Source organism: Dasypus novemcinctus, chromosome 3 (genome assembly GCF_030445035.2).
Source record: "Dasypus novemcinctus isolate mDasNov1 chromosome 3, mDasNov1.1.hap2, whole genome shotgun sequence".
Taxonomy (NCBI): domain Eukaryota; kingdom Metazoa; phylum Chordata; class Mammalia; order Cingulata; family Dasypodidae; genus Dasypus; species Dasypus novemcinctus.
In genome coordinates, this window is record NC_080675.1 from 117584006 (window position 1) to 117597307 (window position 13302).

Sequence of the window (13302 nt, forward strand, 5' to 3'; positions counted from 1 at the left end):
GTGGAGCTGGCCCATATGCAGTGCTGATGCATGCAAGGAGTGCCGTGCCACGCAGAGGTGTCCCCTCCCCACCGCCCCCTGTGTAGGGGAGCCCCACGTGCAAGGAGTGTGCCCAGTAAGGAGAGCCGCCCAGTGCTAAAGAAAGTGCAGCCTGTCCAAGAATGGCACCACACACATGGAGAGCTGACACAACAAGATGATGCAACCAAAAGAAACACAGATTCCCGGTACTGCTGATAAGGATAGAAGCAGTCACAGAGGAACACACAGCGAATGGACACAGACAGCAGACAACGGGGGGTGGGGGTGGGGGTGGGAAAGGGGAGAGAAAAAAAAAATCTTAAAACACAAACAAACAAAAAACACATGTGAGAGCCCATCCAAGATCAGCACAGCTGCCTACTCAGTGCACATCTGACCATATGAAGGAGGTCCACCAGAAACCAGAAAAATACCCAAGAAACCTACAGACACATGAACAATATAAAATACACTTTTAAGCCACTCTATTTTTGAGTGGTTTGGTACACAGCAATAATCTAATAATACTGTGCTCAAGAATTTGAGTTGAAACTGCCTTTTGTAGTTGAACAAGTATTTGCATCTTTGACAAATAAGGTTCAGTGCTGGTTCGAGTCTTTTGTGGATCCCAGAAAATCAGGTTTTTAAAGTGTACCCATTCCTGTGCCTGTAAACCCATTATATTTAGGATCTTCTGATTAGATCAACTCAGATAAGGACCTTGGTTAGTTTGAGGGACTCAGGGTGGGTATTAATCCTCTTACTGGAGTTCTTTATAAGTAGAGGACTAAAAAGCCAGAGACACATGGGGAGCAACTACCTCCACTATGCCCTGCCATATGCCTGATTGCCCACAGCTGAGCTTGGGGAGAAAGTGAACCTGGAGAAGTCAGAGACCAGCAGAGCCACCATTATGCCTTGCCACATGGCAGGAGTCCAGGATTGCCAGCAGCTGACCTTCAGTGAGACAGCATTTCCAATGATGCCTTATTTTGGACATTTTCAGAGCTTCAGAACGGAAAGCTTTTAACCTAATAAATTCCAGTTATAAAAACCAACCAATTTCTGGTATATGGAGTACATGCGCCAAATAGTGAACAACATAACCCAGAATGACCAAAAACCAATGAGAAGATAACTGCATGATTCCACTTATGGGAAGTGTGTAGAACAGACAGATTCATGGAGACAGAAAGTAGATTAGAGGTTACCAGGCTGGGGAGGAATGGGGAGTTATCACTTAATGGGTAGAATTTCCTTTTTGGGGTGATGGGAAATTTTGGAAATAGTTGTGATTGTTGCACAACACTATGAATGTAATTAATACCACTGAATTTTACCTTTAACATGGTTAAAATGGCAAATTTTATATAATATATATTTTATTTAAAAAATGCCAAGAACTCCCAAAAAAGCAGAAATGTTATCTTTAAGTTATATCACCTATGTAAACAAGATGAAAAAGTCAGAGTACAAAAATCATTTAACGCTAAGTACTTTCCTTTCTTGAATAAAAGATTCTGATATATCTAGAGAGAGGGTAGTAATAACATTCAAAAGTCAAATTTATTCAAAGTGCTTTTCAAGCACCCCTATATTGTTATGCTAATTAAATTTAATTCATAAATAAAATATCAAGTTGAGATGTATTTGGCAAATGTGGTCTATTAAGGAACATTAAGTTCATAACTCCTCCCAGTTGACTGAGTTCTTAATACAGTGAGGTTCTCAGCCAGTCCATGGGGCTTATACTCATGTTAAAGTAACAGGCTATATTTGCCAAGAATCCTGATTTAACTATGTCTTCACAGAACTATAAACAAATCATCATGGAGTCTCAGCACTTATCAATAGCCCAGAGCTCAGCTCCCTAACTGAGAACTTCAGATTTTACGTGATTGGGGTCAGAATGCTAATCTGAATTAGGAATGCGAGAGATATTTTCAGACTCCAACATTTGGAAGCAGTTACAGAAGAAAGCATTATTCTACTTTAACCAGAATCAGAACAGATGTAAAAATGCTCTGTCTTTGCTCTTCTGTGCCTGGCAAAATCAACTTTGTGCAACTATAATTAAGATGAGCCATAGCAGGGAGAGAGAAAAAGACGTGTAATATGGGGGCATTTTCAGGACTTGGAATTGCCCTGAGTGACATTGCAAAGACAGATACAGGCCATTATATATCCTGCCATAACCTACAGAATTGAGTGGGAGAGAGTGTAAACTACAATGTAAACTATAATCCTTGCTTAGTGGCAAGGCTCCAAAATGTGTTCATCAATTACAATGAATGAACCGCACTAATGAAAGAAGTTGTTAATGTGGGGAAAAATGGGAGGTGTGGACAGTGGGGCATATAGGAATCCCTTATTTTTTAATGTAACATTTTATGTAATCTAACTATCTTTCTAAAAAATAAAAAATAAAAGCCAAAAACAAAAAACAGGCAAAAAAAGGAAATTTTTCACCTTTCAATGAAAATGCTTTAATAATGATTGGAGTGATGAGTACACAACTACGTGATTATACCAAATACCATTCATTGAACATTTTTGATGAATTGTATGCTTTAGTAATATGTATCAATAAACTTGATTGTTTCAAAAAATAAACATGAGAGATTAACCTTGAAATCATGGGGGAGGGGTGGGGAAGATGAGCCATAGAGAAACTCAGTAAAGGAACCAGGAGTTGGTCTCATGCCCATTTCTTTTGCTGCAGGAGCAAGGTAAATGGAAGGTGTATGGGCTGCCCTACTTATGTTGGAACTCAAGGAAGAGGCAAGCACTTAAGCTGTAGTTCTACCGAAAGCTCTGTTTGTGGCTTCCGGGAAAAGACCTTCTTGGAGGTAAAACCTGAGACAGGGAAGTGAATCTAGGGCTGTTCACAGATGGAGGTGATATTACTGCAATATTTCTTTGATATGGGCCCTCAGAGTCTGGCTTTCTACTGATAGTGAATGAAAATTCAGTCAGCAGTATTTACTGAGGATCAGATGCTTTTGGGGTGTGTGCATTGGGTGGGAGGGGCAGGAAAGGAAAGGACACTACTTTAGTCCCACCCAGAAGTTTACTGTCTTTTTCAAAAGGAAAGGGGATTTATACCACATATTTTTAAAATCATTCTTAGATTGATGAGTATTTGAACTGTTTTCTTATTTTAGCTGTTGTGAGTAATGTGTACAAGTTTTTGCGTGGACATGTTTTCTATTCTTGAATATAAATCTCTCTATATATAGATCTGGTAATGGAAGAATAGAAATGCTGGATCATAAAATAGCTCTACGTTTAACATTTTAAGGAACTTCCAAACTGTTTTCCAAATTTCTATACCATTTTTTATTCCCACTAGCTACGAATGAGGGTTTTGATTTCTCCATATCTTCCCAACACTTTTATTATATGTCTTTGATGTTAGCCATCTTAATATATGTGGAGTGGTAGCTCATTGTGGTTTTGCATTTCCCTAATAACTAATGATGCTGAACATCTTTTCATATGCTTATTGGCATTTGTATATCTTCTTTGGAGAAATGTGTGTTCAAATCTTTCATCCATTTATAAATTGGTTTACTTATCTTTAACCAATTGAATTTTAAGAGTTTTTTAAATGTAGTCTGGATACAGGAAAGATACAGTATTTGTAAATATCTCCTCTAGTTCAATGGATTGTTTCTACACTTTCTTGATGGTACAATTTGTAGCATAAAAATTTTCATTTTGATAAAGTCCAGTTTATGTATGGTGTCATATCTAATTTTCTGGTATCAGATCAAGCATTCGTTAATCCAAGTTTCAAAATTTTCTTTTATGTTTTCTTCTAGGAGTTTTATAGCTAGGTCATTGATCCATTTTTAATTAATTTTTGTTTATGATATAAAGTAGGGATCCAAATCCATTCTTTTGCATGTAGCTTTATAGTTGTCCAAGCACCATTTGTTTTGTTGAAAAGACTACAATTTCCCTGTCAAATTGTTTTAGTACCCTTGTAGAAAATCAATTGACTATAACAATAAGGTTTATTTCAGGCTTCTCAATTTTATTTTGTTGATCTATTTTTATGCCAGTGCTACACTGGCTTGATTGCTGTAGTTTTATGGTAAGTTTTGAAATCAGAAAGTATGAGTCCAAGAACTTTGTTCCTTTTATTCAGGATTGCTTGACTATTCTGGGTTCCTTGCATTTCCATTTTAGGATCAACTTGTCAATTTCTACAAAAAACAAGTTGGGACTAAATAGGGATTGTGTTGAATCTGTAGATAAATTCCAGGGATATTGCCATTTTAATAAGTTTTCCAGTCCATGAACATGGGCTGTCTTTCTATTTGTTTATATCTTTTTGTTTTTAGATTTATTTATTTATTTATTTATTTATTTATTTATTTATTTATTTTTCCCCTTCCCCTCCTCACACCTTGCTGTTTTTGCTGTCTGTATTGTCTTCTTTCTCATTTTCTCTCCTCCAGGATTCACCAGGATTCGATCCTAGAGACCTCTGATGGGGCTAGAGGTTCCCTGCCAATTGTACCATCTCAGTTCCTGGTTTCTGCTGCGTTTCACCTTGACTCTCCCCTTGTCTCTCTTTTGATGTGTCATCATCTTGCTGTGTGATTCACTTGTGCAGGGCACTGGCTCCCCACGTGGGCACTGGCTTGCTGCGCGGGCCCGCTTTCTCTTCTTTTTCACCAGGAGGCCCTAGGGATCAAACCCAGGTCCTCCCATATGGTAGGCGGAAGCTCTATCACTTGAACCACATCTGCTTCCTTATTTGTTTATATCTTTAATTTCTTTCAACTCTGTTTTGTAGTTTTCAGAACTGGCCTCCTTTTTGAAGATCTACTGTATCTATTGTACTCCTCTTCTGAAAAAAAAAACAAAACACTGGTTTAGGGGATTGAGGACAAAACACTGTTTAATGATCGGCATTCTTCCAGCCCATAAGAAGTTCTGACAGCTGTCTTATGTCTCTGAGGCTACCCTTCTACTCACCCTACTATGAGTGCCACAGCTATATATGCCTTTCTGCCTCTTCCACACACTTTCTGAAGGTCCTAGTCACCTGTTTATAGGAGATGCTCAGCCAGACAACTATCAGTATTTCAGTTAATGACTCATAGGCTTATATGTAAGATGTTGCCAGGTCCAATTTATATACATTCAAAGAAGGTTCACAGGCTTGCCATTGGTTTGTAGGTCATAACTCTTCAGGAAATATAGACTTTCCCTATCTCATTTTTTACATCTTTGACTAGACCATTTCTCAGATTGAGACCTTCCTAATTCACTGGGCTAAGAGTTCTGGCATTGGCCTGTAAATAGGTGCTTAGGAATGGGATGAAATGCCCACATTAAGGCAAGCAGTCCTACAGGAACACACACTGCCCAAAGACTGAATGTAAATGGAGGTAGAATTTCTTCCTGAGACACTCTGCTTAACACACACACAGACTGAAACATGGAAAGTAGCATGGTTTTGTCGAATATGCAGTATTGTACTACCATAGGATCAAATTCTGAGTGTGACAATTTGCATGCCCTTCGGCAACCTTACTTATCTCCATTTGAGCTCCAGCTTCTTTTAGGTCAATATCCAAATTTCAGTATTTCACATCCAACTTAAACCCCAGAATGAATCCTGTGTTTACCAAGGTCTTTTCCATACTGACATTATTGTGAGGTTTTCGCTGGGGACCCTGCAAGAAAAAGCAGTAGGTTTTCTGGTTATCAGTCACCTTGGGAGAGGAGAGAGATGGGTTTGAAAGAGGAAGAAAGAGAGCTCAGTCACCAGAAAACTCAAGGACTGGTGGGAAAATGTGAAGTTTACATGGAATACTTCTGGAAGTGGTGGTTAATTGATCTTGTTTCATGACAACAAAAGAGAACGAACTGCTTCATTTCCTGTCCACTTTTTATGCAATTGCTGAATGTCTGAGTTCCTGCTCCAACTGCCATGTGAGAGTAATCAGAACCGGAATCCTGGACATGAATAATGGTATGGAATCTCATAACATGAGGGAAGCAGCTGAAAGTGAAGCATTTCAGACTGCTTAGGAGCAGATTAGGCTTCTCCAACCGGGCAACCACCAATATCTTTTCCAGACATTTTGGAAAAAGCGTACAAATAGCAGTTACGGGAGTCCCTCCAACCTCAAGGAGGCACAATGGGGTTCTGGTTCAAAAGAACACCTAAGGTTTAGAGATAAACCAGATTGGTTGGCCTAGATCACCCAATTAGTAAGGGACAAAGCCAAGATTCAAACTTCATAACCCTATACTTAACCTCAAGACTAGTGTTTCTTGGTACGGTATGGGCTACTGGTGATCTGTGGAGGCATATCAAATATTCCATGTAGAAGCTTTGCATTTTTAATGATTCATCTCACGTATCTGACAAATTTGACATATAAGATTATTAATTTTAAACAATTACATAATGTAAGTTTGGTTAGATTTTACTGTACTTTATATCTAGCTCTTAGAAAACTGCATCTTAATTTCAAGAAATTATGAAATAACAGGATGATATGAAATGCACCCTGTTAACAATTAGCTGACAATAACTAATATACATGTGTTAAAATGGACTGCATTTACCAAGACAATTATGAAGGCTTAAGAAATCTGTGAAAATAAATGGTAATTCTCTTTACTGTCACTCAAGTTTGCAATTGTACAGTAGTGTAAAAATAGTTCATTGAAGCAATTGAAGTAGTGATAAAATAGGAACAAAGATTTCAATTCAAAATAATGCTGGATATATAAACACTGAATGATACTTCAGTGAATACAAAAAATGAGTCTTTATCTCCAGGAAAACGTGATTTGGTTAGCATGATGATTTTACATAAGCAACACAAAAAATATGAGAAATAATCTAAATAATGACTTTATCGGATGGGAAAACAGGGCAGGCTTCTGATTTGTCATGAAACTTTTGAAGGTTTTATGTAGTTTTCTAAACAAAGCATGAAAGACATTCCAGCAAAACAGTTTTTTTCCCTAGGAAAAGCATAAAACAATACTTTCTATTACAAAAGTAGAAAGATTGTCATTAAAGCAGAGAAGAGACCAAAACTTAAGAAGCATCTTTCAAAGTTATTATCCTTATAGCAAATACAAATATAATGCCCACCTTCTCTAGAAGCTTATAAAACCATCCATGAAGTTGATATACAAAGCTCATAGAGAGAGGACAAGCTTTAGGAACAATTTCTTTATTGAAAAGACATTTTGAGCATTGCCTTATATCAGTGGCATACGATGTAGAAAAGCAATAACTGTCACTTATGTGTTAGCCAAAAATTTGCTTTTATAGTTGGACAAACCAATTCTAGGGTATGTGTGGCTCATGAGGTAGAAGTGCTAGTCAATACTTTTTTATCTCATTAATTATGAAAAACTCATTTTATGAGCTGTGGGATGAAGGAGAAATCTTTTCAATAATAACTATATTTGACAAAAGGTGTGCTGGAGTCAGTATTGACAGACCATCAGTTATGAAAATAACAAAGAGCATTGCTACATGAATGAAATTGCACTTGAATCAAATTCCACAAATTACTTTATTCTATTCACAGGAAACAGTTGTGGGTCAAGACCACATGTAAAGGATATTCTCTATTTGCTCCATCAGAACAATCCTCTATATTTTTTAAAGATTTATTTTATTTATTCCCCCACCCTGTTTTTTGTGCTCACTGCCTGCCTCTGTTTGTTGTGTGCTCTCTGTGTCTGCTTGTCTTCTTTTTTTAGGAGGCACCGGGAACTGAACCTGGGACCTCCCATGTGTTAGGCAGGTGCCCAATTGTTTGAGCCACATCTGCTTTTCTGTACCTTTTTTTAGTCAGGGTCCCAGCAAGAATCAGATGGCACACTCAAAGTAGGATAATTCAAAGAGGGTTGTTTACTAAGGAACTATTTATAAATATGTAAATAGTATATAGGGGACACAAGAGATATTACAACATCCCAGGGCTTAGTAAGAGCCGACTCATTACAATGTCTCCACTCCTTTGTTACACCCAACAGACTTTATATAATCACTACATAAATATTGTTCATACAGTATTCCAGTATCAGACCTCTTTTGTGCAGCCTTTTATACCTCACCTCAGATTCCAGTAAGGACTATGGCAAAAAATCTCACACTGACTCTCATGTGCTTTGGGCCAAGACCACCTCTCCCCAAGGTTGCATGTGAGACTCCTGTGGCCTGCCTTGGTCTTCTGATGTCATGATGTGGGACGCTGTGAGAGCCCACTGCGCATTCACAAATATTCAACTCACAAGGATTGGGGACCTAATGCCTTAAGGAGCAGTGCTCAGCCAAATGGGGGATGGGAGCAGTGGATAAATGCCCTTTCTTTCCTTGGGGAAGGAATTCGGAGTTGCATTCCACATATTCCTTAACAGATTCCCATGATATTTAAACAGCAGTAGCCCACTTGATAATGCATCCTTGCACAGACTTTCCTTTCTTCCCTATCTCAGTGCAGACAGAGTACCCAGAAGGGAGACCGGCAACTTTTTCCTAGAAAGGAAAACACTTTCTGACCCCAGGGCCAATAGGGACCCAATTTCAGGAATCTGTGTGAGGACATGTTAGAACTTTTGGAGGCATAGTTATCTTCCTCCAGGTCTAGATTCCACACAGAAAGTTGGACCAGTCTGCACACAGAATGAGGAGCTTCAAGCCCAGGTGAGGTGGTCTCAGCAAATATCCATGTAAGGCTGTATAATTTAGTGTAAAATGTGAATGCAAAGTACAGTAGTCCACATAGGCAGAAACAAAATACTCATTTTTCATCCTCAGATTTCAAGCCAGGAATGCCTGATTCAAGAGCATTCCTGAGCTTAGTGCTGCAGCAGTGCTGATGCACGCCAGGAGTGCCATGCCATGCAGGGGTGTCCCCTGAGTAGGGGAGCCCCACGTGCAAGGAGTGCGCCCCGTAAGAAGAGCTGCCCAGGAGTGGCGCCACACACACACAGAGCTGATGCAACAAGATGACGCAACAAAGAGAGACACAGATTCTGGGTGCTGCTGACAAGAATACAAGAGGACACAGAAGAACACACAGCGAATGGACACAGAGAGGAGAGAACGGGGGGGGGGGGGAGAAATAAATAAAAAATCTTAAAAAAAAAAGAAGTTAGTATCCTAATATTTCTTGGACTTGGACTTGTGCTAGCAAGCTCTAAATTTCCACATTTTGGGCTTCGTTTTGGATACAGATGTTACTATCTGTGTTTATCCTTATACCGTGATGATTCAACTTGAAAAGAATTTTTTCATTAAGACTTCAGTTCTGGGAAAATCTCTTCTAGTGTTTTTAGTAACTTCTTCCTCCTCTCATTTATTTATTTATTTTTCAGAATTCCTCTTACTTAGAGGAACAATCCCAGAGAGTCAACATCCATGTCTCATCTCATCTTAGGGTTAGTTCCTGGGAGATTTTTTAAAAATTCAAATTTAAAAGATAATATATATTTTTTTGTAATTGATGAACACATTTTGGAGCATTGCCACTAAGCTAAGATTATAGTTTACATTGTAGTTTACACTGCTCCTACACAATTCTGTAGGTTATGGCAAGATATACAATGGCTGTATAAAAGATAATATCTTTAACACTAGTTTTTTTTTGAGACATATTTTAGGTGGAAAATAAAGGACTGAAAAAGATCAGACATTTTATTTGGTTCATTTTAGGCATATTTTATTTGACACATGACTGTTTTTTAAAACATGAAGATATCATGTTGAATGAAAAAGCTAGACACAAAAAGACAAACATTGCATGATTGCATTGATATGAAATAACTAGAATATGCAAATTCATAGAGACAGATTGTAGATTATAGGTTACCAGGGGCTGAGGTATGAGGAGAATGGGAAGTTATTGCTTAATGGTTTTTATCTTTTGCTTGTTTGCTGTTCATATGATAGTCTTTACATGAATTTAATCAATTTGTTTTGTGTGATGTCTGTTTTATTTTAGACATAACTCACAGCTTATTTTGTTTCCTTTATTATTATCTTTTTAAAAATGTTCTCTTCCTTATGTTTTCTCAGCTTTATAAAATTTCTCTCTGTTCTTCCCCTCTCACTGATTTAAATTTGTAAGCAGACATTTAAAAATTATGTTTTATAATAAAATTTATCATTATGTAGTGTATAATAAATGTGCCAATATTTTCTGCTTGGGAAGAGGTGACAAATACTGAAGTCATCCCTCCTGTCTTTTTTAATTAATGTTCATAAGCTTAGTTCTACCTTTTAAATAAAATGAGTTTAGTCAGTTATAGTTACCAATATTTTCATGTTTTTGTTCATCAATTTTTTTTTGCATCCCATTCCTTCCCGTCCTCTTGCTGTAGTAATTATTTAACAGACTTTACCATCTACAGATCCTTGTTGAAAGAAAGAACTTAGTCTTTGTATATTTGAAAATGTCTACTGTGCCCGTATTCTTGAGTAGTAGTCTAGCTGGGTAAAAAATTTTCTATACTTATATTTCCCACAGAATTTTGAGGATTTCAGTTTCTTTTCTTCTGGGATTTATTTGCACTGATGAGATGTCTTCTGTCAGTCTAAGAGGTAGATAAGACAAAATATGTGAAATGGTTGAAAAACTAAGAGAATCTAAAGAATATTATAAAATGAAATATGTGCTTTCCTAGATGTGGATTTATTTTTAGTAATTCTCAGGTCTTCATTAAATTTTTTCTAGAAATGAAGGAAAACACAAGTCTTGAGATTAAAAATGCATAGTCCTGGTTTTGAATATACTGCTATTGCTTCCTCCTGGGTACTTCTGTTAGACATATGTTGGGCTTCTTGCGCCATCTTTTATATTTCCACTTTTCTCACATATTTTCTTCACTGCTTCTCTGGCTGAATTTCTCAATTAATTCTCTGCTCAACTGTCTCACATCTGGAGTTTCTCTCATATGTGTGACTTTGAAATAGACAGAGATAGGCCTGTCAAAGTCATTTCCCAGATAAAACAATACGTTAATTAAAAAACTCATTACCCCATCTTAAAAATCCTCTAATTTAAGTTGAATCCTACCAGTAAGTATATGCTTTCAATATTTATTTTAAATATTTCTCTTTTCCTCCAGATGTAATTTAAAAAACTTGCTAGACTATAACAAATTAGGCATTGGCCTTTGAATTTTACTTAGAATTTGAAGAACACTTTAATTCCATATGACATTTATCATCTCTGGAAAGTTTTATTCATTTATGTTAATTTGTTTCTGCTCTTATTGTTTTATATTATTCCTAAGATCTATAAATATAGAAATGTGGAAGAGAAAAGAAAAGCATATCTGCACTTTCACCTCATCTTGACATATTCCTTGAGCCATTTTCTCTGAATTCAGGCATAATTTATCAAGTATATCTTCTATATCATTGATTCTATTATTTGCAATATGAATGCTATTCTGTACTTCTAATGCAGATTTATTCTATTGCACTTTTAGTTGTTTTCAATTCTTTTTTCTCATCTCACCTATTATATTTCCTATAACTTTTGTTCCCATTCCTTAAAGACCACATTTTCATGCATTTTAGTGAGGATGACAAGCATTTTACCTAAAACTATTTTCTAAGCTTTGTAGAAAGTAATTTTAGGAAATTTGCTCCTTTTGGGTTTATGATATGTTTTTTCTTTCTGTATGCTTTTCTCTGGTAACACAGAAGAAAAATCAACATGAGCTCTTTCTTAACTAAAGTTATATTCAAATGTGTGTATGGATTGTATTCAGCCCTACCCAGATCTCCCTGTTTGTCTACAACTAGAAGTGAAACAGTCTTGTAAGCTCCTTATCCATCCTTATTGTATTTTAGGATTTTGTCTTTTCTTCAGTTCAGTAGTGATAGAAGAGTCTTATTTTACACCATTGTTCTAGTGTAGTTTATATTCAGAGGGATGTTACCTCTATGAGAAAACTGTGGGAAAAAAGAAAGGAAGAACCCAGCTGGTAGCAAATGTAGTGGTTATAGTTTTGTAATTGAGTTCCTAACACTTCCATTTTCTATTCTGTTATTTTCTTGGAGTTACAGTTTTTTTTTGTTTTTTTTTAAGTATTTGCAGAAAGATGTACTGAAAGGGGACAATAGGTACATAGTACTCTACTTATAGAAAATGCCTTTTGAGGCAATGAAAGATTTGGCTGCTTAATAATCTTGTTATATTAGACATTTTAATTACAATCCAGGGGCAGACTGTGGGGGAGGGCTGAATCAGATAACTACTTACAAGCTGGTAGATTCTCTTTCTAAGCAGACTTTGTGCCTTTACAGATATTTTATTGGGAAGTTGAGAAGAAGTGCACCAGGGACTTTCAGAAACCACCAAAGTCCCTTATTATGGCTCTAAAAATCTCCTTGTTCTTTATTCATCTCACCTCCCCTCATTGAACATTTCCATCAGTGCTCAAATTAATATTTCTAAAGTACAACTCTGACCATCACTTCTCCTTTCAAAGCCTCCAGTGATTATATTTCTGTAGATAATGGGTAAGCTTATCCTTGTGTTCCATGTCTCACATAACAGTGGAAAAGAATCGTTCATATTAGAGCTTATATTCTAGCCCAGTTTGCCTATAACTTACTGACCTTGAAAGTGTTACCATTCAATCCATCCAAAATACCTTCTACTCTCTCTCTTTGATAAATTCCTGTTCATCATTGAACTCCCATTACAGATACTGTCTTTACCGTACTATATTATCTGGGCTTTATACAGCTGGATATTGGGGCCCACATGGCCTTTTGTATTTCTTTTGTTGCATAGTCTTTTGAACAGGGATTGAATCTTTGACTTTATCACTACATCCGTATAATACCTAATTAGCAGTGTCCTATACCCCATATAACTTTATAAAAACTGTCTTTATTTTTGGTACAACTACATGTAGGGTAGTTCTAGAGTTTCTGCTTATGATTATAACCACATAACCTAAAGGCCTGCATTCTATAACTAAAGTGTCTTCTTTCCACTTAACTGCGTCAATGGTCCAGAAATATACAGGAATTGCTTTACCTATATTTTTAGTAGGTAAAATATATTATCCAAATACTTTTTTCAAATATAAAACTATTCTCTAATCTTGGAGAGCATGGAGAGCCCAGAGAATGAGAATCAAGAACTCTGAGTCTCTATGTAAGTCTTCAATGCCCTTCTGCATTTATAATTAAGATTCAGGCAAAATCACCTCCTCAGCATGGACAACTACCACCAAAAAAAAAAAAAAAAAGAACAAATATAT